We start from the raw sequence: 20847 nt of genomic DNA, 5'->3' as shown, positions 1-20847 counted from the left end.
GTCACCCACCTTTCTCTTCTCTTTTCATACACAAAGCTTGTGAAATAATCCCACACCCATTCTCCCCTCTTCTTTGTTGTGATAACTTCTATCATCTGCTACTTGGATTATGAATTAACATAGCTTTCCAGCACCATATAATAGATTATGTGACTCCTGAAGGAGATATTTTCTAGCTCAGCTATTCTGGTTATGAAAATAGTGTCATACTAGCTTCCCATGGTGTGATTGGAGGAGCTATGTTGCTGGTATGCATACCACAATTCCAGGAATAATATTAGTGATTTTGTGTTGGTTAGCTCACTGGCAGTCAACGTAATAATATACAGGCAGTCCCCGAGTTACATACATCCGACTTACATACGAATTCTACTTACAAACGGAGGCTATTACTGTACAGCGGGGTAGTTGTAATGCTACTGCTCTCGTGCCGACGAGGAGTGCCCACCTTTTTGGGTCTGGTTCGTAGTACTGTACTTGCATTACATGAAGTTGGCTCTTGTTAGACGTGTAGACGAGGGGTGCCCACCTCTTCTTCCGGGTCACTGTGAGGTTTTTTTACAGCTGTCTGTATCATTAGAAAGATTTAATCTCACTTCCTGTCCTTGAGACAACAACAGTTATCATGGGAAAAAGGTGTCTCCACTGAAGCTTTATCACCAATCCTTGTTCCCACGACAACCCAAAATTTTCAAAATCCAATTTTCACAGTGACAGAAAGTGAGGTGAAATCTTCTGAATAGGGGCACACACAGCAAAACAAACTTTACAGGGGGTTAACCCTTCTCTATGCTATCCAAAACAAAAACAAAAAAATTTCGGACTGCAGTAACACTTAAAAAAATTTACCTGTTCCAACTTACATACAAATTCAACTTAAGAACAAACCTACAGACCATATCTTGTTCGTAACCCCGGGACTGGCTGTAGAATTGATTCCTGGAAAATATAACTGCTTAGCTGTGGGGAAAAATCATTCAAGAGGGAGGCAATGCTCAACACCAGGGGTCACCAGAGAAGCCTGTACCTTTTAAAACCCATAAAAGCAGTCTCTGCCTTCTAACTCCATTGATTGTCTATCATTGAAAATTATTTCACTGCTTAGTAAATACACCTCTACTGTCCCTCATTTGGAGGGACTGTCCCTTTTTTTGGAATCAAATGTCTCTATCCCTCTTTGATCCTCAGTTGTCCCTCTTTTTTGGACAGATATGTAGACCTCTATAATAAATGCCATACTTAACGACCAAAGGTGTTATATCGCACTAAACCTTTTTTGTTATCACAATATTATTTTAAAAAGCCAATGTAAATGAAAAAGGCACTTGTGAGATTAGCCAATCATTTTTTCTTATTAATTCCTCCTGGTCTATGTAACTGGTGATATGGCTGGGGGTGTGTCCTTTGCCTACAAACTTTGTGCTAAAGGGTGTCCTTCTTTCTCTTCTCAGAAAGCTGGGAGGTATGGGTAAACCTGTTTTGTGTTTGTGAGTGCATTTGTGAGTGGAAATTAAGCAAGTCACTAAGTGTCCTAGAGCAAAAATGTCACCAGTAAGCCTACATATCCTTAAATTACCTGATGATTTATAACTTGACCTGGTAGGATATCCTAATAATAGAAAATGTTATATGTTTTATATGCTTTCACTTTATATCACAATATTTATATTTATATTGATTGAGCAGTTTATTTGGAAGTGTTGGAACACCTTCTTATGTCAAGGAAGAATGAAGTTGCAATTTTATGTTGCAGTGATGTTCCTCTTATCTTGGTATTGGCCCTGAATGGAGAACCTAATTAAAACATATTTGTTATCTATAGCACTGTATAAAAGCTTTTTCATCAGAAGTTAGTGCAACACTGTTCTCAACAGACTACTTCATTATATCCAGTCAGGGACAGACTACCCAACCCATAAAATACAAAAAGAACAGTAAGGGCTGATGAAAGAGCCGTACATTAGAATCTATCTGTTTATGGTTGGAACAATATGAGTTTACAGTGTATGAGCTAACATAAATGTATGTATATAGTTGCAGTGTCACCAGTTTTAAATAGGGATTCACTGATAATGGATTTTCAGTATCGAGTACAAGTACCAATATTTATATTTCGGTACTCACCGATACTGGTACTTCCGGTAACATGGAGTTCGCTTCCCTGTCAATCAGGAAGCCGGGCAGCAGGTAATGACACGCTGCCCAGCTTCATGATTGCCTGGGAAGCCGCTTCATGCTGTTTGGCCAGCTCAATGCTTATTGGCCAGGAAGCCGGCATCCCAGTCAATCAGCATGGAGCCCGCTTCCCGGCCAAACAGGGAGCCAGGAGGTGGGTCATTACCCATGGCTTGGTTTCCTGATTGGCCAAGAAGCTAGCTCCATGCTGTTTGGCTGGCTCGATGCTGATTGGCTGGAAAGCCAGCAAGTAATTTCCAGCGGCCCAGCTTCCTGATTGGCCGGGAAGCGCATCCATGTTCCTTGGGGCACTGCCGTTCAGAGGAAATCGCCCTCTGACTGGAAGTTCCGGTATCAGGATAAGTATAGGAGCATTTGGGTGAGTACAAGTACTCACCGAAATACTCAGTATCGATACTAGTATTGGTATCGGTGCATCCCTAGTTTTAAAGATGGCCCATTTTAATTTGTGATACTACAGTTTAACCTCTCTGAACATTTACCACAAGAAACAAAATAGCTAGTAAATAAAGTACATGCTACCAATGGGATATTTCACAGCTTCACTTCTTCAGAGTTCACACTGACAAAGAATGATGGGGGCTCCATGTTGAACATATGAAAGGAAAGCAAATTGCAAAGTAGAAAGGAGGGGGAAAAAGGCATACAATAAAATGAACTTGAATCTTGTCTGACAGCTTGGAGCTGAGATGCAGCCCAATGAGCAGAAGGAGTGCATATTACCAATCTCAAAGAGACATCATCCAGGCAAAAAACAACAACAAAGAAGGAGAGAAAGAAGCAATTTCGCTACAAGCTCCATAATGACCACATATTTTCAGCCACAGCAGGTCTCTGCTTGTTCCCTGCAGGAACATGACAAATGAGGGCTGTTTAATATTTTGCTTGAACAGTTTTTCCTTTCAGAAAACTATTTGCAATGCGATAATGAGAGAAGCAGATCAGCAAAGAGCAGCATTTTGTAAGGCTGACTACCTTTCTAGGACATATCATCTGATACATATTTTGTTTATCCAAAGTGAATTCAGCGGTTAAAATGATTAATTGAGCTTGTTTTATGTTAGCCGTACCAGTTTTGCTAAACAGGTGATGGCTGTTTTTTCTTCATTGCATGTCACCCATGTAGTTTATGTATAAACCCCCAACCATAACAAAATGATTGTGCTAATTTTAGCAGGTCATTAATCTGATGTGATGTCAAATGTTGAAAGCTATGTGACCCTAAATGTTGTGATAATGAACAATCTATGACATATGTATTCAGTTTAGGTTTTACAATTTTGTAGAGCACAATGTCATTTTTGGATCCAAGGAATAATCTGTGTTTAAAGGTGCATTAAAGGCACAGTGATGTGTCTTCCGGTTATGGGTCGTTCTGAAACGAAAATTCGTTCGGATTCAAAATCTAAATAACGAACCAAATCGAATTTTGTATCCAAAATGTGAAAAGCGAAATAAATGAAAATCAGAATCGATCAGAAACTAGACACATTTTTTGTGGGGGTTACATGTCTACTAACAGTGTATTGGTGCTCAGTGGAAACACTAACAGTGCATTGGTGCTCAGCGGAAACACTAACAGTGCATTGGTGCTCAACGGAACCACTAACTGTGCATTGGTGCTCAACGGGACCACTAACTGTGCATTGGTGCTCAGTGGAAACACTAAAAGTGCATTGGTGCTCAGTGGAAACACTAACAGTGCATTGGTGCTCAGCAGAAATCAGAAGTCTATCTACATGGCTCTGCTTAAGGTTAACGGCAGCAAAAGGGGTACTTAGATAAGGAGGAAGCGTTCAGTTAAATTGTGGAATTAACACATATATGTATAAAGTCACACATAGGTCAAACACAGTCAGCATTTTGGAGCCACGCATGTTCCCTTTCTCAGGGTCACGCTGGTGACTCTTCCTCCTTACTGTCATTTTGCACAGCACCATCCATTGCTGTCACTACAAGCACCATCTAGCCACAGCAGTCACAACATTGCAAGGGATAATTTGTGAACATTTGTGTCTAGGATGGTTACTTGAGGTAAGCCAACTTTGTAAAATAATATAATAATGTTGTAGAAAATACCGCAGGTACTGTAAGAAGTGTGTTAGAATGCCAGCACTAGTGCAGAGATGTCAATGTAATAGTCTGAACTTTTCAGTCTTCTACAGAGCATCTAATAGTATCGCATTCTGAATCACACCTTTATCTTATATTATAGATTGGCTTTATACTTAAAAAATTGAAAATGCTATGAATTACCCCTATATGTGTACTGCTTGCTGTAATATTAGGGTAAGGAGGATGTGATCAATCTGGGTCTTTCCTAGACTTTACCACCATCACAACCTTTGAAGTAACTGACTGTCCCCTGAACAATTAAATACAATGCAAGTTTCATCCAGTTATTTTGCCAGGACCTATTTAGGACATTGCCTTATTTTAGGGGGTTGATTTACTAAAGGCAAATAGGCTGTTCACTTTGCAAGGGAATTTGCATTTGCAAGGGGAGTCTCCCTTAGCTTACTGAATGTGGTGAAAATTCACATTGCAAAGAATACTTAATCACATGCAAGTAAATAAAGAAAAAACTTTGGTTTCTTGCACATGATTGGATGGAAGTCAAAAGAGCTTCACCTCATTCCCTAAGCTAAAGGCAAATTCCTTTGCAAAGTGCAAATTCTCTTACAAAGTGAACATCCTATTTGTCTATAGTAAATTAACCTCAAAATGTTCACAGAAGCATACACAAACGGTTTCATGCTCCTTGAGGTGTCTGCCAATAGTAGCTGACACCCCATACACAGTGGCGTAACAATATCCATAGCAGTCTACACGGCTGCTTTGGGGTCTGGGGTAGATGGGGGCCCCATTTAAACTGTGAAGTTTCCAGTATAGAGGGGCTGATCACAGATTCCAGTATAGAAGGTCTAATCACAGATCCCCCTCTGTGCAGTAAGAAGCATTTGCTGATCTATCAGCAAATAAGAGTGTTAGCCGGGGCCCCAAAGTTCTGCTATGGTGCCCCATGGTTTGTTGTTACGCCCCTACCCATACAGTAAGAGCAAGTGTCACATTGGTACAAGCCAACCACTTTGGGAGACCCAAAAGAAAATGTCCTTAAAGCAAAACTCCATAAATACAGTTTAATACAATGAAATACATGTGTATCAACTTACACAAAGTATATTTCTACTTCTGCAGTCAATATTTCTTACCTTTCTACATTTTTCTTTTGAGCAGCTTTATACATGCAATTAGAGGGACAAACTGAGGGAAAGTGCATTAACCTACAATGTACCACCCAAGATCTTTAAGCCTTTGTTAGGACAGACAGTGTTGAAATCCAGTTTACAACTGATAATGAAAACAGGCAGGGTTAATTATGATAAACATAACGTCACAACCCCCTCCTTCCTTAACATTACATAAGGGGGGAGCTAGGTAGGATTTGTAAGCAAGTAAAAAGGTAAGCAGCAATACTTATTTGAAATTATGCTGAATGAGAACACGTCAAATATATAACGTAGGTGGTATGCCTGCATAAGTGTAAATACACTGAATAGTGCATACAACCCTTAACAATGAGCTTCTCTTTGCTCCCTTTTGCTCTGTTTAATATGCTGTTTAGTAAGTGCTTGTCTTCCTGTCAGAAATTCAAGGTTGTGCTGTGTCCTCTCTACACTTTATGTTCTATCTCAAAAAGCCCTCCTAGTTCATATTTAGGACTACAAAATGATTACCCTTTATGTTGTGGAGAGTAGGAATGGTTGAGTAGTTTAGCAAAAGATATTAGTCATGACTGACACCACTCAATATACAGAACTGATGTGTTGTCAACCCACAAAGGGAGCTGAGTGCATAACTGGCAGGTCAACCGGTATTTTTCTGTACTTGCAAGGTCATTAAAGCGATAAAAGAGATATGCACTGCGTATGTTTATTTTGCCTTGGCATAAACTTTAACTCCCTAAAGATTTTAAGTTCTGATCAGGAGGTATTGTAAATCAAACACCCCTGCCAGACAGCCCCTATAAGATTGACACCATAGTGCATTGCAGTAGAATGTGCCTGATCCCTCTTAAAGCCTAAGTCTTTCAGTGTAGGAACATAAATTAAGGTATGCATACTGTTTTTAAATACACTGTCATTTATAAGTCATAAACAATTATATTAAATAGATAAGTTTCAATTTGGAGTAAGTCTGAAAAGCAAATTTTGTATGTAACATGGAATGTATAAACTTAGAACTGCAGGCCCGGGCACTGCCACGTTGAGGAAGTATGTCTAGCGTTATGTAAAAAACGACTTTATGAAAGACACCATTTCCATGAGCAACTCTGGAGGACAGTAGGTGGTACTGGAGATGGACCTTACTGTAACAAAAGGTATTAATATCATTAAATAATCTACAAGTGGCAGCTCTGTGTTTATATTATGATTCTTCCAAAGGTATACTTCAAAAGTATCCGTTTTCTTAATTTAGACAGCACCTAGCATCAACAGATAAATCGTATGTAAAAAAACAAAACATTGCTATGTTAGCAACAAACCATTTTACAATGCATTCAGCTAAACTATCTAAATCCTTCTTTGAATCACCTAGGTTTCTAAGGTTTCCAAAAGGTCTTCACTGAGAAGTATAAAATGTATTTGGAAAGAAAAAAATAAACGTCAGTATTCCTACAGTCATAATTATAGCATGCAGATATTAAGACTTCTTCTTTAAGCAATGACAGTATTAACAGTGTAACCCAAGGAATGTGGGAGTGTAAAACTTTAGCACACAGGCCTGTCATGGTAAATTCTGAAGGTTTGGAGAGAAGCAGGGAATAAGGAGAATGGATAATTACTTGCTAGAATGGTCAGAAGATATGGCAACTATTACTGTGGAAAATAGAGAATTATTTTGCAAAGTAATAGTTGCCAAAGGAAAACATTGGGAATAATGAAAGACCATCATAAGAATGCAACAGGGCCATTTTCAGTTTACTTAAAGTGACACTAAACTCAGGAGTTAAATCTTAAAAATGCATTCAAGTACCTTAACTATTAACAAAAATGTATCTTATTTGTGTATTACTTGGCTGTAGATCCTCAAATCATCTCTGAATTGGTGCTGACACTGTCCTTCCTTCTCGAGGGTGGCTACATATGTTCCCCATGGTCTCTGTTTGTGTTGTAAAGTAGCCACAGCACCAAGCTCGCTCACGGACTATAATCTATATACAAATTAGTAAATTTAACCTGAGATTGTAGTCCATCATGGGAGCGAGTTTGGAGTGGCGGCACTTTACAACACACATAGGGATCATGTGGAACAAAAGTAACCACCCTCTACATGTTTCTTAATAGTTAAGGTACTTGAATGCATTTTTAAGGCATAACTCCTGAGTTTAATGTCACTTGAAAGGAGTTGTAAAGTCCCAGCATATACTATTCTGGTATACCATCAGCATTGTAATAGGAATACATACTGTAGTTGTTTCTTAGTTTTTTTAAGTTTTATTGAATTTTTTCACATTTTACAACAAAATAAAACACAGGTTATCATTTAAACGGCAGGTGAATAATACAACACCTATCCTAAGGATAAAAGGAAAAAGTAAATACATAAGTATATTTAGTACAGTTCCCCACCAACCCAGTATGTATTTCATGACTCAACGGGTTTCTTCCCTGCACAGTCGAGGTAAACATCTGCAGTCATTACACGCGTGCAGCAGGTGCAAGCCTTCAGTCTGAATCTATACGTAAGGCCCCCAAGGCATGCGGCATGTCAGCTTTCAAGTACCATTTAGTGTAACGCAAAGGTCTGACTATTTGCGTTACTTCCGAAACAGACAGAGTAGGATGCACTCAGAAAGGAGCGCCAACTGGAAAAAAAGAATTGTAGTTCCGCATCCAGCTTTTCCTTGGCGAGAAGTAATTTTAGGTCTCTAGTAAGTTCCTGAATCGTTGGAGCAGTGGATGAATTCCAATGTCTCATAAGACTTCTTCTCGCAGTCAAGAGACATGTGTGGACCCAATCCATGCCCTTGCATCTTTGAGAGCCATTTTGCTCATTAGTATGCTCATTAGTATGCTCATAGAAGCTAAACAGACACAGTAAGTAATCCAGATCAGGTTTCCACGGAAGGATGCCGTTGGTATAGTTGAAGACCTCCTTCCAGAAGACCAGCACTACTGGACAGCTCAGTCAGTGGTTGTACTGAGGAAGTAGTAACAGAGTCTCCAGAGGACTTGAAAAATGGGACATAGGCTCTATGAAGAATTTTGAATTGGGTCTCCCTCCAAGTTTCGTTTGTGATAACAGCTCTAATTTTAGCGTAGTCCCTGAGGAGCTTTATAGTTGTTTTTGACAATGCAATCAAAGTTTATTTGAAAAATCCCTCTTATGTAGTGAGTGCTGCCTTCTGACTGTCCATCACTATCAACAAATTCCTGGATTCCAAGTGTGCTATCCCTTCTGCTTGAGTAGATGCAATCTCAATTTTTTAACACTACATATTCCATCATGCATTGCTTCCAGCAAGCAATGATAATGTTATATTGTGGGAAGTTCAGACATTGACTTGTAGTTCAGATGGCAGGCTTAGTTAGAGCGGTAGCAAATGGAAGTACATATTTACAGGGCTGATTGTGTCAGTGCATTGAGGAAGTACATCCTAAATAAGTAAGTTTACAAACTTTTAGATGGATATGGTTATTAGGAGTGGGATAGAACTTATGGAAATTCAATATAGAAATACAAATTTATTTTCAGTTTTTGACCATAGATACCCTTTAAAGTGGAACTAGAACCACCAATTTCACTGTCTTCCAACATGGTTACTTTCAAGGCACGCCAACTGTCAAGGTTGCCAGTATGTTTATTTCAGCTCTCAAATTGCTGGTGCCATCGCTCATCACATGTGCAGCACCATGTCAACTGCAATCCAAATAGAGGCTAAGATGGCACCTTCCTTGGCTGTAAAGGAAATGAGAATGTAGATCCACTTTAAATGTATGTAGTCCCACATTCTCAACCCTTCCTTTTGGTACCATGCCACCCAGGGCCCTTCACCCATTACCCAGCTACCCTACTATCTACATCAATCTTTGATAATTAGCCAATGCCTTTGCAGACCTTTAGCTAAACATGAGAAGTGTATTGTGATTTTAAGACCCAGGAGTAAGTAAAATGGCATGCTTCCTTTTTAATAAATGTAACAAAAAAGTGTAGAAATGGATTTTAAAAATGCATATAGCTGTGTGCTAGGAATACACCTGAAAAGCCATCAGTCTAGTAGCTCCGAATGTATTATGAGAATGCTGCATGCATGATTGATTTAGGTCACAGTATTTGTCAGCCTTCTACTTTTGCGCTAATATTGCGCAACATAAAAATTTGCAACTACCACGGTTGCAACTATAGGGTCTTGGCATTCAGAAAATATATAATGTTGGGGGGTTTTAAGTAATTTTCAGGCCTAAAATGTGGAATATAACATGGGTACAAAAAATGAAAAAAATGCCTCAGTCATGAAGGGGTTAAATCCAGTTTAGCTCTCTTTAAATCTCTCCACTAACTTTTATACATCTGAAATGTTCTTAAGTCTAATAAACTGGTTATTGTTAAGTTGAAGGTAATACTGATCATATACATTGGATAGCTACAGACTGCTGAGGTTGGAGTCATAAAGAAAATATTGGAGTGTATACCTTTTTTATGTGATCTACAAATCCTTAGGAAAAAGAGCGATCCAGATCAGCCTTCCTACATATGTATTTGTTTGAAAAGTAAAGATTTAGACAAACTAAAATCAAAAATATGAACTACAAGGGAGAAATTTTGAAGGCTGCTGTAGCCTTTTCTACAGTCTTATAGAGTTACCACACATTAAAGCACCCCTGACGCTAGCTCAAGGAAGCCACACCAGCAGCTTCCTGTAAAAGAGTATGTTAAAGAAGAACTCCATGAATTAACAAAAAAAAAATTAACATTTGGTCTAGGGGCTGGATTAAATAAGATATACTCACCTGATCCATGATCCGACCTGGCTGCTCGCAGCTTCTTCTTTCCATGGGCTCCGGCAGTTTAAGCCCGGCTGACGTCATCACATCTAATGCAGGTCCCTTCACTTGCATTAGACGTGAGGATGTTGAAGAACATACCACAACTGGAGCAGACGGGGAGAGAGGTGAGTGCTTATTTGTGTAATCTGTGCTGCTGGGCTTGTCTACCCTAATTAATTAATCAGCTGCTGTGCTCCTAGTGAAAAAATCTCTGCCACTTTACAGTGATACAACTTTGCACTGTGCTTTTCAATTTTCCCTAACAACAATAACTTTAACTGATGCAAACCAATATAAACAAATCAACTTAAGAACAGCTCATCTAGTGTCCCCCAAATATTAGTGTCACCAAAAATAATATTAATATATTAAAGCAACTCCTTTCGTAGTGAATATAATATATAAACCATGTATTTAACCATATATTTGAACAATATAGACTCCACTTATATTAAAATAGTGAAATCGTTTTCCGTCACGCAGACGTACTCCTCTAGTGAGATAATAAAAAAAATCACCATTGTGCTCTGTGTCTCAACCCCACTCACCAAAATATCATGGTCCTCAAAATATTAACAACCGCGTACAAAGGCATCCACAACTCTGGCCCCGGCTATATCTCCAACCTGGTCTCAAAGTATTACCCTAACCGTCCCCTCCGCTCTTCACAAGACCTCCTGCTTTCCAGCTCCGTCATCAACTCCTCCCATGCTCGCCTCCAGGACTTCCCTAGAGTGTCTCCCATTCTATGGAACTCTCAACCCCAACCTGTCCGTCTATCTCCCACACTGACTGCCTTTAGGCGATCCCTTAAGACTCATCTCTTCAGGGAAGCCTATCCCACCTCAACCTAACCGTTCAACCATAATGTTCTCAGACAATTCATCTCCACACAGCTCCCTCCTCATGTATCACTTGCCCCTCCCTTTTAGATTGTAAGCCCTCACGGGCAGGGCCCTCCTTACCATCTTGTCTTAAATTGTATTGTGACTGTAATGTCTTCCTTATATTGTAAAGCGCTGTGCAAACTATTGGCGCTATATAAATCCTGTATAATAATAATAATAATAATGATGGACCCTTGAGCACTCAGATAAACAATTTTCCTTCTTCTGTTTTGTTCCTGTTCTTTCATATAACTGCAGCTCACTGTTCTCAACGTTTTTCAACGTTTTTCAGAGTATTCACTGCCTTACTTTCCCCCAAAGTTGTTAAACTTGCTTCTACCATCCAATGCAGGGGTTAAGTTTGTCAATTCCTGGAGTTCCTCTTTAAAACTTCCAGTACCTTATAAAGGCAATGTGTTAAATCTACTCTGTTGCAGAGCGATGGCCACTGCTGGTATTTGTCATTTTTTGGGTTCATTGAAAGCCTGGTCCCCAGCCACACACTTTAATAACTCCTGCAGACTTCTACATCCCTACAGGACACCATAGTCATGTATAGCTGGCAGGAGAACCCACAGTGCACAGTGTGGGACACACTATTTGAACCACCTGGAAATATTGCACACCAGCAGCAACCATTGCTCTGCAACAGAGTGAAGTTTTAACACTTGGAATGACACTGTAAGTATTCATTATATTCTTTCACAGGATGCTGCTCATCTCAGTGTGCTTCTGAACTTATTAGCAAATTTGATAACTTTAGGAAAAGTCAATTTCCTAGCACAGTTCCTTTCCTCTTTGCATGTCATAGCCCTTTCCTCTATTGAGAATGTCTACTGTCTGTGCTGGCCCAGCAAATCCGCCCTACTCACCTCCCTATATAAACATTTTATGTAGCTGCTGGGTGAGGAAGCAAGGGAAATACTAACTTGAGTCATTTGAGTAACAGCTCAGTTAGTGCTGCTGAAATCACATACAAGATGGCAGTGCCCAGCAGAAATATCAGGGATATTGGATGTCTATACAGTGGAGGCTTTTACAGGTAAATAATATGCAATAAATATAAATGCACATACAATCCTAGGGGACGATTGTACAGCAAAAATGTCAAAAGTGTGTCAGTCATTTACGAACAGAAACTAAAAACAAGCTCAGTCATGAAGGGGTTAAATTAATGGCCTGGCAACAGGGTCCCAATAAAAGAAACCTCTACTAAGAGAGTATGAAGGATGCTCTTGCTGTCCTTTTTGTGATTTACCAATAATCTTATTTTATTGGGTCATAGTATCACATCTATAGTTTATCATAAGCGTATTGTTAAAATAAATTTGTCTGACTTTTTAGATACTAATACATACACTTTAAAAAAAAAAAGTGTATTATCAAAATGTCTCAATAAAATTCAATAAAAAGTATACCGTATATATTTCTCATTTCTACCAGCATGCATAGTTCACATTAAAGGTAGTTATATTATTTATCCACCTCATAGAAATATATCCTCGAATATGTCACTGACCACTCAAATTGTCTCTCTATACAACACTTATTGGTTTCCTCTGTTCTTCATTCGTGGTTGTTATTAGTGTATCAGTGAGATGAGGATAATTCTCTCTACGTGTTTTGCAAGAACTAAAGCCTGCTTTATTGGAAAAATCTCTGGGGGTCTTAAATCATGATAGAAATATCCTTTCTCCAAGTGAGAAAAGGTAATAATCTGTCGTGGACCACTAGAGACATTAGACTAATAGCTGTTGCAGATAACCTCCATCTGGATTTTTTGAGGTGATTGGCAGGATTGCTTTAAATGGGCACTGCATTTGAAAGAGATCATCTTAATGTACATAACCTGATCAACCACTGGATGTTCACCAGCTTCACTTATACGACACCACGCTGCTCCAAATTGGTTTATTTTATTGAGCTCCTATCAACCCTCCAACATCCACACCTGATTTATTGCGCTAGGTTGTGGCGCTCCGGTCCTTCTATTTGTGTTTTGTACAGAAGGAAATAGACCACATCTCTTGTGCTTCATTCTGAGGGTTTATGCTCCATGTGTTCCCATTTTTTTTCCAAAAACCTGGCTTTGGGCTTTGAACTACTATAAACCTTACTGAATTTCAGTTCACATCTTCTGAAATTGACAGCAGCAGAGTGTTGTACCGCATTGCCATCGACAAAAATAGAAGTTTGGATTTCGGCTGATAAGCTAGATTGTAGCACAAGTTTTTGAAGCATGCTGACCTCTTATTTAAATATTGCGTAAAGAACATGCCAGTATGCTTCAAAAGATTGCACTAAAATTGATTTAGTTAGCCAATAAATGGTATTGCCCTAAATCCAAACAACAGCTTCTAGAAAGCAATATTTAGGCTGCTTTGATGATTGACTTTAATTGCTATGGAACCCATCACAGATGCAGTGGACAACATAAAGTAATAATAAAGTGTTCCCTGATGAATAATTTGCCCATTATTTCCTTAGAGCTTTATTTGTTTAATGACATGTATATTAAAAAGTAGTTGTATTGGCACTTTTGTATTGTTGTAAAACACGTGTCCTTAGCTGGAATTCCTCTTTAACATAACTAATTATCTCCATTTATGTATTAAATGCAGCCCACTAATAGGGATCTGCTTAGAGAAGAAGTTAGAATTTTTATACTATTATGTGTATGGGCTAGCAGTAAAGATGCTGATGGCAATGAAAGACATAAGATGAATCATTGCAGTTTGAAGCCAATTTATTTAGTCACTCTGCTACTGCTGCGTTATTTATTACTGTCATTACACGCTGTTAGTTCAATTAAATGTAAAAAGGCAATTTCTTTTCATTTTCTCCCTTTTTGTCCTTTCCATCGTACATAATACAATGCAAGACAGAGGACACAAACTCGGTTACTGACCATTATCTTTTGATATTGCTTTGGTGTTGGGTAATTGTATTGTTCTTAAGGGTAATTTTGCTCTATGTGCCATAAATAAAGACTCCAACAGTAATGTATTATCTGTTTCCCAGAATTATTTTTGGTATCATTATTGTATTATACTGCATCATTCTGAGTCAACTTTTGTAGCATTTTTGTATGTGAAGCAACTGGAAGTATTTTGTTGCCTGCGCTGCAACGTAGGGCATTTTGATTGTAAGTCTTTTCCATTTAGAGACAGGCTAGACACAGCCAAACACTCAAAAGAAAATAATAGCTACTTATAACAACAACAAAAAATAAAATCAATAAATTATTAAATAATAAAATAGGTCAAAATATCAGCCAGGGATAGTATTCCCATAGTGTTTGCCATATCATACCTCCCCCTTCTTGTCCCCCCTAACGCTCGTCATATTCTCATATGCACAATTATGTTGATGATTTCAAATATCACACTTCATAATGATTTTCTCTATATTACCCTTCTCTATATTAGTTCACACATAAAGTGGCTGATAAGCCCCCTGTAATCTCTTTGAAGCCATTGCCTCTCTCCTCTTTTATTATGACTACTCCAAGCACAAAAACAGATCCGTGCTGGTGTGGTTGGATTGCGTATATCTTCCTTCTGCTTGGAGATACAGGACACGGCATGCCTCCTGAAGTCAGTTTGGCTGCTATGACCACTGCCAGCTATGCTGTGTTGATTGACAGCAGCTGTCAGCAGAAGCCTTACTATCAAAACAGCAGCTGCTGGAACACTACCAACACAGACAGGGAACACTTCACCACATAATGCCCTCCCACTTACTATGCTGCCATGCACCCCACCCCTGGAACCATGCCCCAGCCCTACTGTGTTGATTGACAGCAGCTCACAGCATAAGCCTCACTGTCAAAGTTGCAGCTGCTGGAACGCAACCCACATGGGAAGGAAACATTTTCCCACTGTGTGTGACATCATTCTATGCCCTCCCACTTGCTATGTTGAAACAGCCACTCCGTGGGGAAGAAGGATGCAAAGGAGGCTGTGCAGTTAAGTGACTTCAGATTAAAACATTATAAAAGGTACATAAAAATTATTTATTTGAAAAAGTAAATACTATTTGAATTACCTCTTACTATTTGCTGTCTTACAATGGTATTTTTAGTGCTGTGTTCACAAATACTTTAAGCTACTGCGCTCTTTACACAACTGGCTTTTTATAAAAAATGAGCTCAGGAGATTCAATAAAACATATGAAAAGGAGCCTAAAATTAAATTGGATTGGAATAAAGGAAAATCAGGGTAGCTTATACCGGGGTAAAATTACTCCTCATTCCTAATGCAAAATCCATACAATAGCCAACATTGTATTCATGTTCTTTACACTCTAATAAAGGCCTATATACAGTATATCAACACCATATAGCCCCATGGGAAAATAATTAGAAATCTTAATAATGGCAAGCCTGTTGAGGAATGTCAAAATGGTATCTTGCCATGGTTGACTCAGCAGCTAGAAGCAAAGCTTCCTAATGTGATGTGCACGCTGACTTTAAAGACATGCAGCATTGGGAAAGCTGAAAGCACCAGGAATTCTGACCAATGCACAGAAGTAAGAGTTGGACTACATAGAGTGACAACTGCAGTGGGCAGGTTGCATTTGCAAGATATACTCCGAAGCTGCCTTTCCTATCCTTTTTATCACAGAGGAACCCTTGAAATATTTTTTGGGTCTCAGGGAACCACTGTTAATTATTATATGTAAAGCTGATGGTGCATTAGCATGATCAGTTGTAGATAGAGTAATAAAGGAATTAAGGATGAGGCATACCTAGCATATGACACCTAGAGTGGATTCTGGGGAAGGAAATACAGTAACTTATTAACCAGAGGTTATTGGTCCACCAGGTAAACACTAGTGGTTTGTCAGTTAGGCACCAGTAGGCTAGGGTGAGCTTTTACTTTTGTCAGAGTGGCCCAGAAAATATTTGGTTATGTTGGGAAGCTTATAAGATGTAATTTGAATACTTATAAAAGCACAAGGATTTTCTCAAAAAAGCCAAGCAACAATGGCTATAAAATTAAAATAAATAAACTGAGGTGGCTGAAGGAAACACTGGCAATTTATCTTTTCGAGTGACACTTTGAAGTCTAATTATTGTTCAGCATTAAAATTAACATAAATAACAATATTGGATCCTCGCTCCAAGAATAATTGATACTCTGCTTCTCTCTGGGGAGTTGTGCTTTTGTTTTTTATAGAATAATATGAATGTGGGATTCCCAACCGTGAGGAAGCCTTTGTACAGCTCAAATTAAAGTCTTGAATCAGGTTTCCCATTAGGCTTTTTTACATTCTACATTTTGATATTGTTCCGTGATCTCAGCAGGATAACCAAGTACAAGGATACAGCCCTATACAATTGAACAAGCCAAGACTGGGCTTTCCATTTACAAGACAAATATGGTCAAATTCAATTTGTAGAATTAACCCTCAAATTTAAATCATCCATTCTTCTATTGTGTACTTTGCAACTGCACACTCTGTTACCAAGTTAAGGATGAGTCACAAGAGACTAATCCAAGAAAAAGCTAATTAGTTTTTCTTTATAATCCTATTTATGTTGAAATGCTCCTACCATAAGTAGTTGTTTAGTTTTTACTACTTTGTGAGCTGCATTGTGGAAGAATAAAACAACATAATATGGTAACTAGGAAATAATTGCACAGTGGATAATAATAACTGTGGAAAGTTTAAGTGTGTTAGGAATCTGAGAATAATTGTTGTTTTCTTTATTACCACTGTATCATTCATCACAGTTATCAATTTAATCCCTCACTTAGACTCATTTATTAAACAATTTATGGTGCTGCCCACAGCAGATGACTATGTGTATGCCTTCATTTTTCGAACCCTAAAAAAAATGATAGCTGAAATTTGGTTGGTTGCTTTAGGCAACGCCTCCACATTTCTTTGATGCGGTTCCGTAAAATAGGCATTGCTTACCTAAGCCCATTTTCTCCTAAGCTCATATTCCTCCTTACCTCTTCTTTTCTGGGCCTCCTGGATGACCTACTAGCGGTGGTGGAATATTCTGGGGCCTCCCTCTCTGTGCTCAGCCCTCTCTGCCCGCATGGTGGTGGCCATGCAGTTTCTGTGTCTTCTGTACCAATTCCCAAAGCAAAAGTTAAGGACTCGGAAACAGGGGAGGAGGATGACAATTCACTGATTGAGCTAAGCGAGACTGATTCCCCTGGGGAAGGAACGTCGCAGGGCAGGAATGCTAGGTACAAGTGTTTGCTGGAAGACATTGATGATCTTCTCAAAGCCATTTATGAGACTTTAGACATTCAGGAGCAAGACATTTTTTGACAGAGTGGTTGAAATGCCTGACAACTCCAAAATATGTGCTTAAATGTCCCTGTAGTGGGACAACCATGGAAGCATGTGTTTGGTACCTAATGTAAACATTTTAGCCAGTTCTCTCACTGTGAGGGAGCAAGTGCATTTGTGCATCAGTAAGTATGGTTTCCGATTGTTGTGGAGAGAAGAGTTCCTCACATGCACATGTGAATGGTTCAGATAGAAATATAATCTACAGCTGGTACCCTTGACCTCAGAGAGGACAGGCAGATATTATCATATTGTGTGGGGATGTGGGAAAGTGTGAGTGAGTGTGGTGGAATTTAAGTAGGTTGAATGAGATGAACTCAGTACCAAGTTGGAGATCTTTACAATGTATCAGAGAGTTACTTATCCACCAGTGAAAGTCTTTTTTTTTTGTACAAAGTTGGAATGAACTTTGGATCACCTATGTAAGAACAATAGGGGAACCAACTCTTCTTTTTTGGTTTCATAGATTGCAGATCATTTTAGATAGACCTATGGTTTAAATTAGAAACAATACTGTATACATTCTTTCTTTTCTGCTTATATTAACATCTCATAATCTTCAGTTACTGTGCCTGTCCCCCATTGGTTATAGAGGGGGTTGTCAAGCAGGGGACACATACATTGAGAACGTTCAGGTGTACATGCACTATCCGAGTGCCTCATGAAGTCGTTTGGCAATCAGGCAAGGTTTTTTAATGTGGTTATAAATACATAGTCATTTACATTGCTGCTTTATTTCAAGCACAGAACACATTTGCAATCTTGCAGCATTAAAATGTCTTTACATTTGGTTGTTAGCTATTGTTTACAATTTGTTTGCCGTTACATATCATACTTTCCCCTGGCTGTTCTAAAAAATTAAGCACCCTTTAAATAACTAACAAATGGAACATCAATAAATTAAAAAGTTATTGTATGCCACTTAAACAAAACCAATTTCAAGCTGTGCGAGAGATGGAATATAGCAGTAGTGTGATTAGCTTTTCGCAGCATGTAGCTCTGACCCTATATCTTTTGCTTTTAGCTTACTAGAGATTGCATTACTGCGTTCTTTTAAACAGTCATAAAAAATGACTTAGGAAGAGATTAGATCTATCAGAACAGATTTTACTCTATATTATATTAAAGTTGAAGCACACAAGATATATGGCAGAATAGAGAATAATGGAAGGGAGACAATAGTACATTTACTCTAAAGCAGGGGTATATATTTAATTTTAATCTGAGGACACACATTAGAAAATTGTTGCTGTACTGGGACCCAGGAAGAGAAATATTACCAAAATGTCAGCAAAGAGAAATCACAGTGGCCATAAAACACATTGAAAAATGCTCTCCACCATTCCTTTAAGCTTTAGTAAAAGCATTAGAAATAAATTACTTGATTTTCTTTCTTTTTTACTTTCTAACTAGCACTATGGCGCTCTTTAACTCACAACCTCCCAAGCGTTCTAATACCCTATATGTGTATGTGCTGTCAATCATATTAGCTAAATTGTTTAACAGGCTTTGAGAGGGATGACTGCATAATTATTTATTATGAAGTGCAAAGTAGGAATTGGGATATCTGCTGGAGGGAGGATTCTGTTCTCTCATGCCTCTAATATCACCCTATTTGAACAAAAGGGAGCAGGGAGAGGGAATCCACTGAAAACAGACCCCCTTATCAGTATGGGTGCCCGGCTTGGAGTGAGGGTAGACTCCCCTTCTTCTGACACATCACATGACCAAATAGGGGAAGAAGGAGAAGCTGTCTTCATTCTCAGGCATACCAAGGAGCTCTTAACTTCTATGTACACAGAGGATGGGGAGAGCAACCCAGCCCCAGAACTCCCCTTCCCCCCTCAGGGCCCTGTGGCCCCCTCCCACCTTAGAACTACACATGAACCCCTTTGTTAAATGCATCCCCACAAAGCCCCTCAGCCTCCTGGCCCCCCTCTTTCATCCAACAGGCATCGATGCCAAAGAGGTCCGCTTAGATTGATACCACCAAAGCAGAGGTATTTTTCCTTCTCGTGACAATACTGATGTAGAGGTACTTTTTTCCTTTTAGTGACCCACTGATACAGAAGCATTTTTTTCCTTTTTGACACACAGAGGAATTTATTTCCTTTTCTTGACATCACCAACACCTGGGCATTTTTTTCCTTCCAGTGATATCACTGACAAAGGGGCATTTTTCCCCCCTCCAGTGACACTACCGCTGCAAGGGGAATATTTCCTTCCAATGACACTGTGAAATCACTGATGCAGGGGCATTTATTCCTTCTGGTGACACCACCAACACAGGAGCATATTTTCCTTGCATTATTGGTAAAGCATTTCTTTCTTCACCACTGCTAGCCCCATATATTACTGTGGGACAAAGTTAAAAAAAAATCTGGATTTTAGGATTGAAAAACACAAACAGATTTGGTTATTGCCTACGCTTGTTTACAACTGTGTGCATGCAACAGCCCACACAGGTATGCACCTTTTATGCATGGTAAGGTGCAGAGCTCTTGGCCAGCCTATCTATTTGTATGGGCTGCCCCACATTTGCCAAACGTACTACAGAACTGCATGCACTTTTTTGTAAAAAAGCATAGTACTTTTGTAAGATGAATTTTGGCATGCTACAACACACATGCTTTGGCAGGCATGTTTGTGGTGCCATTCAGAATGCATGCCACTGCAGTGTTTGCAAAAAAGACATGCATTTCCGTGGGATTTGGTGCACTTTAACCTCCTACCACCCCCTAAATGTAAATAACAGTATGCTCTGCATAGTACCAACTAACCTAACAGCTTGATCAGTAACCACTCATGTCGGTACCTATCGTGATAATCAGAATCCTATCGTGAATACAGAAAAATTGTGTAAGCAAACTTGCTCCATTGACTGCTACATGACATCTCTTTCCCACTCACAAAGCTATAGTTGCGAGGAGAGGAGTTTTGTGTGAAAGGCAGTTCTCTATTAAATAATTGTAGAAAAAAAAGGTTAACCTTAATAGGGTTATTAAAAATAACATACTAATATATTAGGTTATATACATTCTCCACCAATAGTGTTTACCTTCACGGTTATATAAGTAGAGAGAAACAGGCGAGCTGAACATCACACATCCTGTTTAAAAATGAACATCCAAAAGTATAATTAGTACAAGTAAGAAAAGGTCATTGCTTCCAGAGATCTTTGGTCTTCAGGAAGATTGCATTTGCTCTTTCAGCTTAATAAGTGTTGACATTTTTTCCCTATGACTTAGCTATGAAAGATCTATGAATGTATCGTTAAATCATCCTGACTCCTGGATTTTACTGAAAGTTGGCACCTCATGTACAAGATGTAAAAGATTAAAGGCAGGTGGCAGAGTGCAAAGGCCACCATTATAAGTGGCATGTCTTTTCCTGAAATGTTT

Source organism: Nanorana parkeri, unplaced genomic scaffold, assembly GCF_000935625.1.
Source record: "Nanorana parkeri isolate BGI_ZX_2015 unplaced genomic scaffold, ASM93562v1 scaffold1175, whole genome shotgun sequence".
In the NCBI taxonomy this organism is placed as follows: domain Eukaryota; kingdom Metazoa; phylum Chordata; class Amphibia; order Anura; family Dicroglossidae; genus Nanorana; species Nanorana parkeri.
This window is presented reverse-complemented; position numbering follows the sequence as displayed.